Here is a 12,172-nt window from a genome sequence, read left to right as displayed (position 1 = left end):
TCTTTCTAGTGGAAAACAAACCAGCAATATTTAAATTAAGCAGATGAGAGTCAGAGTTAGCCATTTGTTTTTTGTGATTCTAGTAAACCGGCAAATGGTTTTTAAAAGATTTTTGCAGGTAGCTTCAGAGGACAGTTTTAATTGTAGAAAGAAAAATGCAGCTGTGGTTTGATGGAAAGGCAATTTTTAAATATCTTTTCTGTAAGTTGCACTGTGGCAAATTCTTTTGCACTTGAGCTGCAATTTTTGTGATTTTTTTCAGAAAGCAAGTAGGTTTGTGTCAAATTTTATTAGAGCAATTTGAGGTTTCCAGGGTAAGAAGCTTTAAAAAGTAGAAAAACATGGACTCTTAAATTTGTAATTCAATTTTTAAAAATTCCAGTGCTCTATCCAGCAGTCTGAAGTTTTTCTATTTCAGAATTGAAAAAAGGGTAATACTTATTTGCAAAGGACTTTGATTTGATGGAAGCCTGCAAAAATGTGGGTAAATTTCCAGCCACCAAAATTTGAATCTATTTACAAATGAGATGATATCCAGTAGGAAAAGATCTATAAAGTTTCATTACTTCTTTTAAAATTGCTTAAAAAGGAAAGAATTAGTACATGGTTTCTTCCTTCTCTTTAAGCACAGTGGTATTACTTAAAAGAAATAAATTTATTTTTCTTAAGGTAGTACATTTTCAGGATAGTATTAGTGAAAATGGGATCTTGGAATAAATACAGAACAAATTGTACTTAACGGGATAGTACTATATTGTTTTTTTGTTGTTTTTGTTTTCTTTATAAAACATTTTTTGCTTGGAAAGAGGAATTTAGCTAATGATGTGAGTTTTCGAAGATAAAAGTGCAAGAACCTTATTAAGTTACACGAAAAGAGATAAATGCAAAAATCGCCCTAGGAATGGACTTGCTGTAACAAAACAGCCTGCAATGGTGGGATGGAAGGAAAAGGCGACATTTTTCCCACTTCAGAATTAAATCGGCGCAAATGGTGCCTCTCCTAATAAAAAAGGAATATCAAGAAAGACAACACGTCAAAAGAAAAAGAAGAAGAGCAATTTACGCATGCAAAACAGCAGGCGCGGACGCCGCAAAATTACTTACAGATCGCTGCTTTCCTGGGTCAACGTTCCGTTTAATACGCCACAGACACCAAGCAATCCAAAGGAAAAACCGACCTCACGGCAAAAGAGTAAGGGCACCCTAACAGGAAGGGCACCCAATCCGAGCCATAGGTGAAAAAAACGCCGTCTTAGGATATGGGTGAGAGAAGTACACGCGCGCGCCTAATACGTTAGAAATTGGCTTTTCTTCCCTTCGGGTCCCCTTTCCTGGAGCTTCCCTTGGCCTTCTCTGCCTCTGGAAAGCGGAAATTGAGGACGGCTTTTGCTTGTGTGCGCCGAGATCCCAATTCCCCCATCCCTCCTCCTCCTCCTCCTCCCCCGGCCGCCGGGGTGTTTGAGAAATCTGGTTTTACGACGACGGTCCCGGCTCTGCCGCTATTATGAATTTCGTCTTTGGTCGGTAGTATTTTGCTCCAGCTCCAAGGTCCCCCCCTACCTGCCCATGTGGAGTAAATCCATTCAATTAGGGCACCAAGACGGAGCTGGAGGCTCTATAATCACAAATTTATGGCCGGATGACGTGCCTCTCTCTCTCTCTCCCACAATGGAGACCAGTGACATTAAACAGAAAATTGATGAGAGAGAAGCGAAATCTAATCTCTTCTTCCCACTTCTTCCACGCCGACGCTGCCAGCCTACCTTGCCCCCCACCCCACCCCCTGGTTTGCAGAGGGGAAGGCGGGGTGCTGCCGGGGATGGGGGAGGAAGGCTTTTCTCTCGCTCTTGGGGGCGAGAAGGGGAGCGGGATGGCCGAGGCTTCCTCCCGACCCCAATCCCCGGCATTTCTTCCTCGCCCGTTCGCGACCCCTCCACTACACAACCGAGGCGAGCGTTGGGCTCGGCTGAGATGAGGATCGCCCGAGTTCCAATATTCTCTTTCTTTTCCCCCCGCCTGCCCTCCCTCGGGTCGAGGCCAGCGGAGGCTCTGAGGACTTACCCGGTTGGGTTCGCGCTTTTTAGTGCGGAGTTGCATTTTCTTCCCGGGCAAGAGATAGGGAAAGGGGGGGGGGGGAGTCGGGGTCGCCCGCTTTCCCAAGGCGAAAAGCCCGGGTGTCCGCGGCTAGGCCACGCTTTGAGGGGAGCCGAAAGGAAAAGGAAGCCTTCCCGGGCAAGGCGGGCAGTCGGGGGGCTGCATTTTCAGCCCGGCTGCATTCCGCCGCCTTTGAAGAGAGAAGCTCCCTCGGCGTCCAACCCGCACGCCCGGCACAGCGAGTGGGGGAAGAGGGGGGGGGCAGGCGGGGAGCCCTGACAGGATCTCTTGGAATCGAGACAAAGTAACGTCCCTGTTGCAGCTGCGAACGGCGCGGGGGAGGGGAGGAAATCCCGGCTCCTCCGCCTTCCAAACCAGAGGAGGAAACCGAGACTCGCAGCGCTCGGGCCGCTTCCCCAAAGTGGGGCCGCCCGCGCGGGGCTTGCTTCCAGCCCGGCTTTACTGCCGCGCCGCCGCCGCCGCCGCCCGATGCAGAAGCCCTCGGGTCGGCAGCCCCGGCCGCGGGCTCCTCTCCATTGCCTCGCTCGCTAGCCCGCAACGTAAAGCACCTACGACAGCGGCGAAAGAGCGGGGGTGGGTGGGTGGGCACGCGGGGAGGGAGAAGGACACAATCCAGAGCTTTGCCGTTTACTTTCAACTTTTTTCTTTCTTTTTTCTTTTTTTTTTAGGTGTGCGTGTCTCTCTTTCTTCCCCTCAGGCTCTTCTCCACCCCCACCCCCATCCCCCACCTCCCAATCTCAGCGTCCTTGTCTGGAACAAGTTTACAACTCCGCTGCTGTTCCCGCACCTCAGACATAATAGCCACCGAGATGGATCTGGCCTTCTCGCTGAGTTTGCATTTTTCAAAGGAGCTCCCGGGTCTTCCCTCCCCTCCCCCCCTCCCCTCCTTTCTGTTTAAGCTTGGGAGGTCACTGACCTCACGAGGGTGGGGTGGGAGGGGAGGGGAGACAACCGGCAGGGGAGCGCGTGTAGCGTCACAGTCCTGGCCCCTTTCAGATCTGCCTTTCATCTCCTTAATTCTCATCACGCGCGCGCGCGCGCACACACACACACACACACACAAACGCGCGCGCACTTGCTGAAGGAAAGAAATAGTTCGGTAACAGATCTTTCCCCCGCGTTATACTGTATATCAGGGGTCTTCAGACTTGGCCCTTTTATGATTTGTGGACTTCAACTCCCAGAATTCCTCAGCCAGCGATGCTGGCTGAGGAATTCTGGGAATTGAAGTCCACAAGTCATAAAAGGGCCAAGTTTGACGACCCCTGCTGTATATTAAAGGCAACCTTCCCCAAGGGGGGGGGGCAGGTATGTTTGGAGGATAGCAATAAACATGCTGGCTTATGGGAAACATAGTCCTGACATATTCAGATGGCACTGGATTGGAGAAAGCTGACTCATAACGCTCTTGCATTATGTTTTGTATTAGTCTCCTAAGCTTCTCTTTTCCACACAATGTTTTTGTGTGGAAGAAATGACCAATACTTTATTTGCCTTTGAAAAACCCATATATGCTACTTTTTTTCTTCCTTTTTTTTTCTTCCATTCTACCATTCAATCATATCCCATTCTCCAAAACTGCCTGCAGTTTTCTTGTCTAGGTCTTCTTCAGAAGTGACCATTGCTTCGTTCCTGGGGCAGAGAGAAAGTGACTGCCCAAGGTCACCTACATGGCCTTGTACCTAAAATGGGGTTAGAACTCACCGTGTCCAGGTTTCTAGCCTGGCACCTTAACCACTAGGCCAGTGATGGCGAACCTTTTAGAGACCAAACTGTAACCCCAAACCCACTTATGTATCGTGGGGTGCTGGGTGGGCATGGACGATTGGATGGGCGTGGCCCATTGGGTGGGCATGGCTGTGATGGTAATGGCAGACTGGGTGGGACTAAAAAGTTCAATCAATCAATTCCAACTTTGTGAGATCTTTTTTTTCCCTGCGAAAAGTTGAAATTGATTGATTGAACCTTTTTATTTTTGCACATTTTTGCGGAGGACTAAAACAAAAAAGTTTTATAAAACCCAGCTGAAGGCCTAGGAGTGTGGCGATGGTGTGCATGCCCACCGAGAGGGCTCTGCATGCTGCCTGTGGCACGCGTGCCATAGGTTTGCCACCACAGCACTAGGCTTTTGTTATAACGTCATGACATATGTTACATAGCCATTCAGTTCTTTTCACTAGAAAAGTCCCATGATAAAGATACAATGCTACAAGTGGTAGGGAAGCCTCCACAACGAAAGGAAAAGAGTTTCAATTAAACTTGGCTCCTGGCAATTTCACAAACATGTCCAGGCTGTCTTCTGGGCCACAAGACAGAAATGGTTTGTGGTTCATTCTTCCAGGATGTTTTGCAACTTTCCAATCAAGCCAACATCTCTGGAATTCCCAGATGGTTCCCTACATACATAGATTGGACTGCAAGGACCAAAAACCACTATTGGCAGCTGCACTTCACCATGTCTGAATTGTGCCTAGTTGCAGAAGACAACTAAAGAGAATTACAGAAAGGACTCTTCATAGGGTAAGAAGAGTCTCAACGAGGAACATCATTTAAAAAGTTGGGGTCCCTATTTGGATAACATGCTGCTCCAGATGCATACAGTGTTAAAAATTCTGACTTGGTTTATACACTGTGCTGAACCATAGTTTAACCATCTTTTGTGGCAAAGAGCACCACTGGCAAGCTTCATGTGACATATTAAACCAAGCTATTCATTTTTTTTTCTTGGCTAAGGGATTGATTGGGCCTTTGAATGGAGGGCTGAAGGCCACATTCCAAAAGGGAGTGGGGGGGGGGGGAAACATGACAACTAAATTTGATTTGATTGAAAATTCAAAACAGCTCCTCAGATTGCTATCTAGTCATCTGTTTGATCAGTTCCCTCTTCTGTCACATTCTGGAGGTCTCAAGAAGTGCACCCAAGGTTCAAGGGGGCATGTAGCTAGGGGCTTCAAATTGCCTACTCTTTTGCTAATATACTGTGACTTTCCAACTACAATATGTTCAGTCAAAACTAGCAATAATATGGCTTAGCAGAAAATGTAAACCCAATCTGTATTTGCTTAATTTCTTAGACTGTGCTCCTGCTTGAAAAAAAGATTGATAGTTCTCTATCCCTTTTAACCTTCTCCCTTCTTTTCATGCCTAGACAAAGAACTATTTATTTGTATGGGAGAAGTCCCCCCCCCACACACACACAAAGCCTGTGGTTAGTTGGTTACCTGCTGAGAAGCCCAAGTAGGCATGGTTTATCTTTCCTTCCTTGAAAGGACTCCTCCACTGAATCCTTTCCACACAATAGCATAACCTGGTGAACCTGGTTAGTGCCTTTAACATTCCATCACAAAATGCTTAGGAAGGTGGGTTCAGTCTTCAGATGCTTTCCTGATTTGTTAGCTTAGCCAGTTACATCAGATGTGGAATTTTGCCCTGATTGGGCTGAGCAACAATCAATGTCCTCAAAGTAGCTGGCTTACATTTGTCCACCATGTTTGATCAAACTTTGGGGATAATAGGGCTCTGCAAATCTCAAAAAAAAAAAAGTTCTGCAGGCCTCATGTGAGCACAATCCCTCTCTGTTTTTAATAAAAGATTATTTTTTTAAGGCTTGCGTGAGAGCCTGAGAAAAGATGTGGCTGCTTTAAGAGTAGTATTAAGGAACTGAGTCATTAAAGCAGTATCATTTTTTTCCGGTAAGTAATTGTACTTGTGCAAGATCTGGAGCAGGGTTTTTTGTTTTTGTTTTTAAATTACTTTTGAAGTGTCCTCAGTCTAGAGGATATGCTTAGAATAAAGGACAAAAGAAGGAGGGCGAGTATAATAGCATCCAAATGATCTCTCCCCAGCTATCCTTCCTCCACTGAAGTCCAGACAGATTCTGAAACCCCTGCATTGATGCAAGCAAGTAATATGTAATTAATTTTGGTACGCTGACTGTATTGATTTTATTTGGAACTCTTTGCGTTCCTTCATTTTTTCATTATTTTCCCTCAATGGTCTTTGGCTATCTAGAGACTTAGCTTCATTGGTTTAAAAAGGAACTGTTCGTAAAAAATTTTTCCCAATGTGCAGGACTACATACTTACCTAGGACCCTTCAACTTGGCAGTGTTAAAGAGCTATTCCCCAAGCTGCACAGGATGGCAGGAAAGGCTGCTGTTATAAACATTTACTGCTGCACTTCCAACCCTAACGTGGCCTTGGCAATGAAGCAGAATAGGGGTTCTGTCCACAACAGAAATAGGGATGTGTGTTTGTGTGAAACACTGCCTGTAGTACCAGTTTTGGGGAGCAGAAGATCCATGGGTCTTCCTTCAGTTAAATCTCCAACCTATGGAGATTGTTCCATGGGAGTTGGGAATGACATCAAATAAGCCTTTCTACCCCACTTACCTCCCCCTGCTTTTCCTACCCCATGGCAAGAGGAGCCTGAGGAGGAAGAAAAGGGGGAAATTGATTTTTTTTTTAATGCCAGACCTTCCAGCACCAAAAGATGGGCTTTCTTCATGTTTACCTACAGAAAAGTCACTCTCCATCTTCACTTTCCTTCCCCGGACACTTCTCCATTTACATAGAACACCTCCCTAGAGTAGGATTTGAAGAAGGGATGTCTCACTGCCTCCTTAATAAGTCATTGCTAGATGCAGTAGGATATTTTTTATTTGGTCTTCAACCGTCCTACTTAGGGAATGCTATTAAGAGGGTGGTAGGACCCAAGCGCTGAGTAACAGGGTGAGCCCCAGCTCCTGCCCACCTAAGAGTTTGAAAGCATGCAAATGCAAGTAGATTAATAGGTACCACTTTGGTGGGAAGGTAACAGCATGTGCCTTTAGTGTATAGCCACATGACCACGGAAAATGTCTTCGGACAATGCTGGCTCCCTAGGCCAAAAAAAGGTGATGGGCACCACACCCTAGAGACAGACATGACCGGGCAGGGAAATCTTTATCTTTATCTTACTGCTAAGCTTGTAAGCCGCCCTGAGTCTTCGGAGAAGGGCGGGATATAAATGGAATTTAAAAAAAAAAGTTTGAAGCTCCAGAAGGTCTGGAAAAGGTAGATTATCTAAATCCATTTCAACTGGTTTGCAGGCTGGACTATAGTAATAAGACAGCATTGACCGACTTACTAATGATCTCTGGTCGAGTCAGGATGGGAACGGTGCATCTGTCCTTGCCCCTTCATTAATATTTTACTGGCCTCTGATACCACTGATAATAATCTCTCTCTGGACCAGCTTAGGGGGTTGGGAGTGGGGGCAGTCTTACAGTGGTTGTTCTTACATTGAAGCCAGATATACTTGGTGTTGGTGTTACATTGCAGGATGCCTCAGGGTTTGTCTCTCTCCCAACTCATCTGGGTGAGGCCATTCATTGGCACAGTTTGAAGCATCAACAGTATGCTGATGATACAAGGCTGTATATCTCAGCCCTGGGCCTTGCAAATGATGCTGGTTCCTTCCTGCTTTGGGATGGGAACAGTTTTTATTTAATCCTAGTGAGGCTGAGTGGCTGGAGGTTTAGGAGTTCTCCAGAACTGGACATTTTTCATCTCTGACTCTGGATGGGGCAGTTCTCATTTACAGTTTAGAGATCCGCTTGGATTGATAGCTCCTACTCAAGGAGTGGGTGGCAGCCAGGGCCCCCGAGGCACCTGCACAAATCCATTGTATATGCCAGTTGTGCCTGTTTGTGGATCAGGAGGTTCTGCTCATGATCAGCCATGCCTTATTCACCTCCCAGTTGGATTTTTGCAATGTGCTCTACATGGGGCTGCCTTTGAAGAGCTTTCAGAAGCTGCAGTTGATCCAGAATGACATGATACGGGCAGTTTTGGGCACACCCCAGTATGATCGGACAACACCACTGCTTTGTGAGATGCACTAGTAGGCTTCCAGGTACAATTCCATGTACTGGTTGTCCCCTATAAAGTTCCATGGCGCCACCTATCTCCAATTGCCTCTGAGCCTCCCATCAGATCCAACAGGGTGTCCATGATCTGAGTCATCTAATGGGAACCAGGAAGCCAACTTTCTCTGTTGTGACACCTGCCCTAGGAAGCCTCCCACATGAGATTCAAGTGGCTGTGACCTTGTTAGCCTTCTGGAAGGCCTTGAAGCCCGGCTTTTCCCTCAAGTGTGGGGGGGGGCAGTGTGTTAGTTGAGCCTGGTATGTATTGTGATGAGTTGTGAGACAGCTTATTAGGAGCTTTGGTGGCATTTTATTGTTTTATTTTGTATTGCTATCTTATGCTTTATATGCTGTTGGTGGCCCAGGGTCACAAGACTGAGATGGGAATCATAGACATTCTTTATACAAACACAAGTTAGCATAATTATATTATCCTGGAGACCCCTTCCAGGAAGGAAGGAAGCAAAAAGCCAGTTGAGTTTTTCAATTATCCCGTCTCATAGTTTGCAATCCAGGCATTCTACTGAGATGACCTTTTCCTATAAATGTTAAAAATAAAGTGGGATTATTAACGTAAACAGGAATGTTTCGACCAGCCTAATTTTGCAGTCAGATGAAACTTTGGAAAATTAAGTGCAATGGCTCTTGCAACCAATGCAGCACCCTTTTGTAGTCACTTCGTCTACTGCAGTTTGAATATTTTACTTCAGTTGCATTTGGATCCATGTACTTCAAAAGCCCATATGGAGTTCCATTAAAATCGATTTGCATTGAGGTCTGCTAAATCTGTGAAATTCCATAAGAATGCCCCTGGCATAAGTGAATTAGATCACTACTACCAGGAATTGTTGTATGGAATCCAGTGCCTTTCAGCATTAATTGAATCCACTGAGATGTAAGCTGTGCTGCTGTGCAGGATAGCCTAGTGTCTGAACACATCAAATGATGAGGGATTGGACTGATATATTGAACTAAAAATTTGATAGCTTTTTTCTTTACTCAGAAAGGCAGCTAGCCAACAACAATAAGACAAAGTTATGGAACCTTTGGCAGGCAAGCAGCCTGTTTGAGGTGGGTGCCGTCAAAGTTGGTAGTGGGTGGAGCCAGACTAGGCACATCTTCCCCTGCCCGCTACTCCTATTTTTTTCTGTAGTCCACAAGTTTGTATTTAAGGCACCAGACTAGTAACTAGAATACTGTGAGTTCTAGTCCTGTCTTAGGCATGAAAGTTGACTGGGGGACTTTGGACCAGTCACTCTCTTTCAGCCCAGCCCACCTCACAGGGTTATTGTTGCGGGGGGAAACATGGTAGGAGGAGGAAGGAGTATTAGTTATGATCATTGGGTTCTGTTATTTCTAAAACCAATGAAAGGGGTGGTGGTGATGGTGGTGGTATAAAAATCTAAAAAAACAATGTAAAGAAGCATAGATTGCCCATCCCTCCTATAGATATCTTCTTCAAAAGGTATTTATATAATCTGAAGTTTGTACATTTTGTTTCCTTGCCTACCTTTACTATTAAATTCATCCTTCTCTGAAGACTTCTGTTTCTGTCCCCTTGTTTTCCAGGTGCTGCTTCAGTCTGCAAGGATTTTAATTTAACAATTTAATAATTTTATTTATATACCGCCCTTCTCCCGAAGGACTCAGGGCGGTGAACAGGGCAGAGATATAAAAAATACAAAAATACAAAAGTTAAAAAATATTAAACATATGCCCAAGCTAAAAACAGTAAATACATATATTAAAAATGACAATAAAAAACCCAACCCATCCCCCATCAGGCCAAGCCGGCTTGTTCAAATAAATGTGTCTTCAGCTCGCGACGGAAGGAGCGAAGGTCGGGCGCCGTCCGGAGCTCAACCGGCAACCGATTCCATAGTTCCGGGGCGCCCACAGAGAAGGATAGTGAAGAATTCATATCTGGATCTCAAACCACCTGTTGATTCATTCACAGTCTATGTGCATTTCTTCAACGTGCCTTTATTGCTACCTGCCACATTATATTCTTATTGAATGATTAGGGAAACACTGAGAGCAGAGGTTTATGGCACATTATTGGAAAGTTTAGGTTTTCCCAATTGGAAAGGAGTTCACTAATGTTCTACTACGATTGCTACAGTATTCTGCTTATGGGATGTAGCAGTGTAACTTGATTCCCCTGTCATAGTAAAAGAATCAAAGGTAGTTTTAAACAATAACAGAGTTGGAAGGGACTTTGGAGGTCATCTAGTCCAACCCCCTGCTCAAGCAGGAAACCCTATACCATGTCCGACAAATGGCTGTCCAATCTCTTCTTGAAAACCTCCAGTGATGGAGCACAGCACAACTTCTGGAGGCAGGTTGTTCCACTGATTAATTGTTCTCACTGTCAGGAAATGTCTCCTTAGTTTTAGCTTGCTTCTCTCCTTGATTAGTTTCCATCCGTTGCTCCTTGTCCTGCCTTCAGGTGCTTTGTGGCTCTTCTTTGTGGCAGCCCCTGAGATATTGAAAGACTGCTGTCACATCAGCCCTAGTCCTTCTTTTCATTAAACTAGACATACCCAATTTCTGCAACCATTCTTCATATGTTTTAATCTCCAGTCCCCTAATCATCTTTTTTGCTCTTCTCTGCACTCTGTCTAGTGTCTCAATATCTTTTTCCTACAAACCAAGTATCATCCAGCCATTAGATCAGTTGCCTGTTTTGGCCTGTAGAAACAGTGAGCTGCTAAGTCCCTGACAGACCCAAATATAGGAGTGAGAACATCTAGAATAGTATAGTGTAGGGTAGGGTAGGGTAGGGTAGGGTAGGGTAGGGTAGGGTAGGGTAGGGTAGGGTAGGATAGGATAATAACTTTATTGTCACTTTGAATGTACACTAATTGGCATACATTAAAATGAAATTTCATTGCATTCAGCTCTCAAAGGGTTACCACCTCCGATATACATTACATAAATATGACAAAAATACATACATACATACACACAGAATTATGCATATACCCACATATATGACACAGAGAAACAACAGTCTAGTTCGGATTATGTCTACATGTGCATGGCGAGAAAAATGAATCTTGTGAGTTTACCAGACGGATGGCATAGGGCAGAGGCCCCCAACCTTTTGGGCAGCAGGGATCAGTTCTGTGGAGAGAGGTTTTTCCACAGACCGGAGAGTGCATGGCTTTTTGTGTGCTGCCTGCATCCCATGGATGGGGCTTTGCTTGTTTGTGTGGACCGGTTGCTGGCATGCCATGGCCCGGTACTGGTCCACGGACTGGGGGTTGGGGACCCCTGGCATAGGGAACAAAGCTATTCAGAATCTGGAAGTCCTGCTAGAAATACTTTGAAACCTCCTCCCAGAGGGGAGCAACAGAAAGACCGTGAAGTGGGTGTGTGGGGTCTCTCACAATGCTTCCAGCTCTAAGCACATAGCGCTTATAAGCAGCATCCTGAATACCAGGGAGGGAGCTTCCTGTGATCTTCTCAGCTGTTCTTACCATTCTCTGTATGGACCTTCTATCTGAGGCACTGCTGCCACCGAACCAGACAGTGATGCAGTTTGTTAAAATGCTTTCAATCATGTCTCTGTAAAAAGTGGCCAGGACCAAAGGAGAAAGATGTGCTCTCCTCATCCGAGGCAGGAAATGCAGATGCTGGTTTGCACGCTTCACTAAGGATGAGGTGTGGAGAGACCAATTCAGATTGTTAGTTATCTGCACTCCCAGTTACTTAATACTGTTGACCACCTCTACAGCTGCATCCTTGATGCTGAGTGGAATATGACTATGCTGGCTCTTTCTGAAATCTACAATGATCTCCTTTGTTTTATCAACACTTAGAACCAGGTTACTTTTATGGCATCAGTCCACCAGAGCCTTCACCTCTTCTCTATAAGCATCTTTATTCTCATCCAGTCCCCCAGTATTGCTGATCCCTAATCCTCAGCAGTTTATACCATTTCTCATGTTGGCTGAACTCTTTGGAGGGCTGCCCATTTCCCATTCTGTTCTGATACAAAATCAACAAATTATTTTGATCTTGACAGGTCTCAATTCATCTATGAGTCATCAGTGTTTTGTTTCCCTCCAGTTTACGTTGCTATTATCTATACTGTGTATCTACCTCTTCTGTTTTACTCCTCCCTTCCTCCCTTCCTTTCCTTCC

The sequence above is a fragment of the Vipera berus genome (assembly GCF_964194415.1).
Source record: "Vipera berus genome assembly, chromosome: 2".
Classification (NCBI taxonomy): Eukaryota; Metazoa; Chordata; class Lepidosauria; order Squamata; family Viperidae; genus Vipera; species Vipera berus.
The sequence above is the reverse complement of the archived record's forward strand: the minus strand, read 5'-3'. Positions refer to the sequence as shown.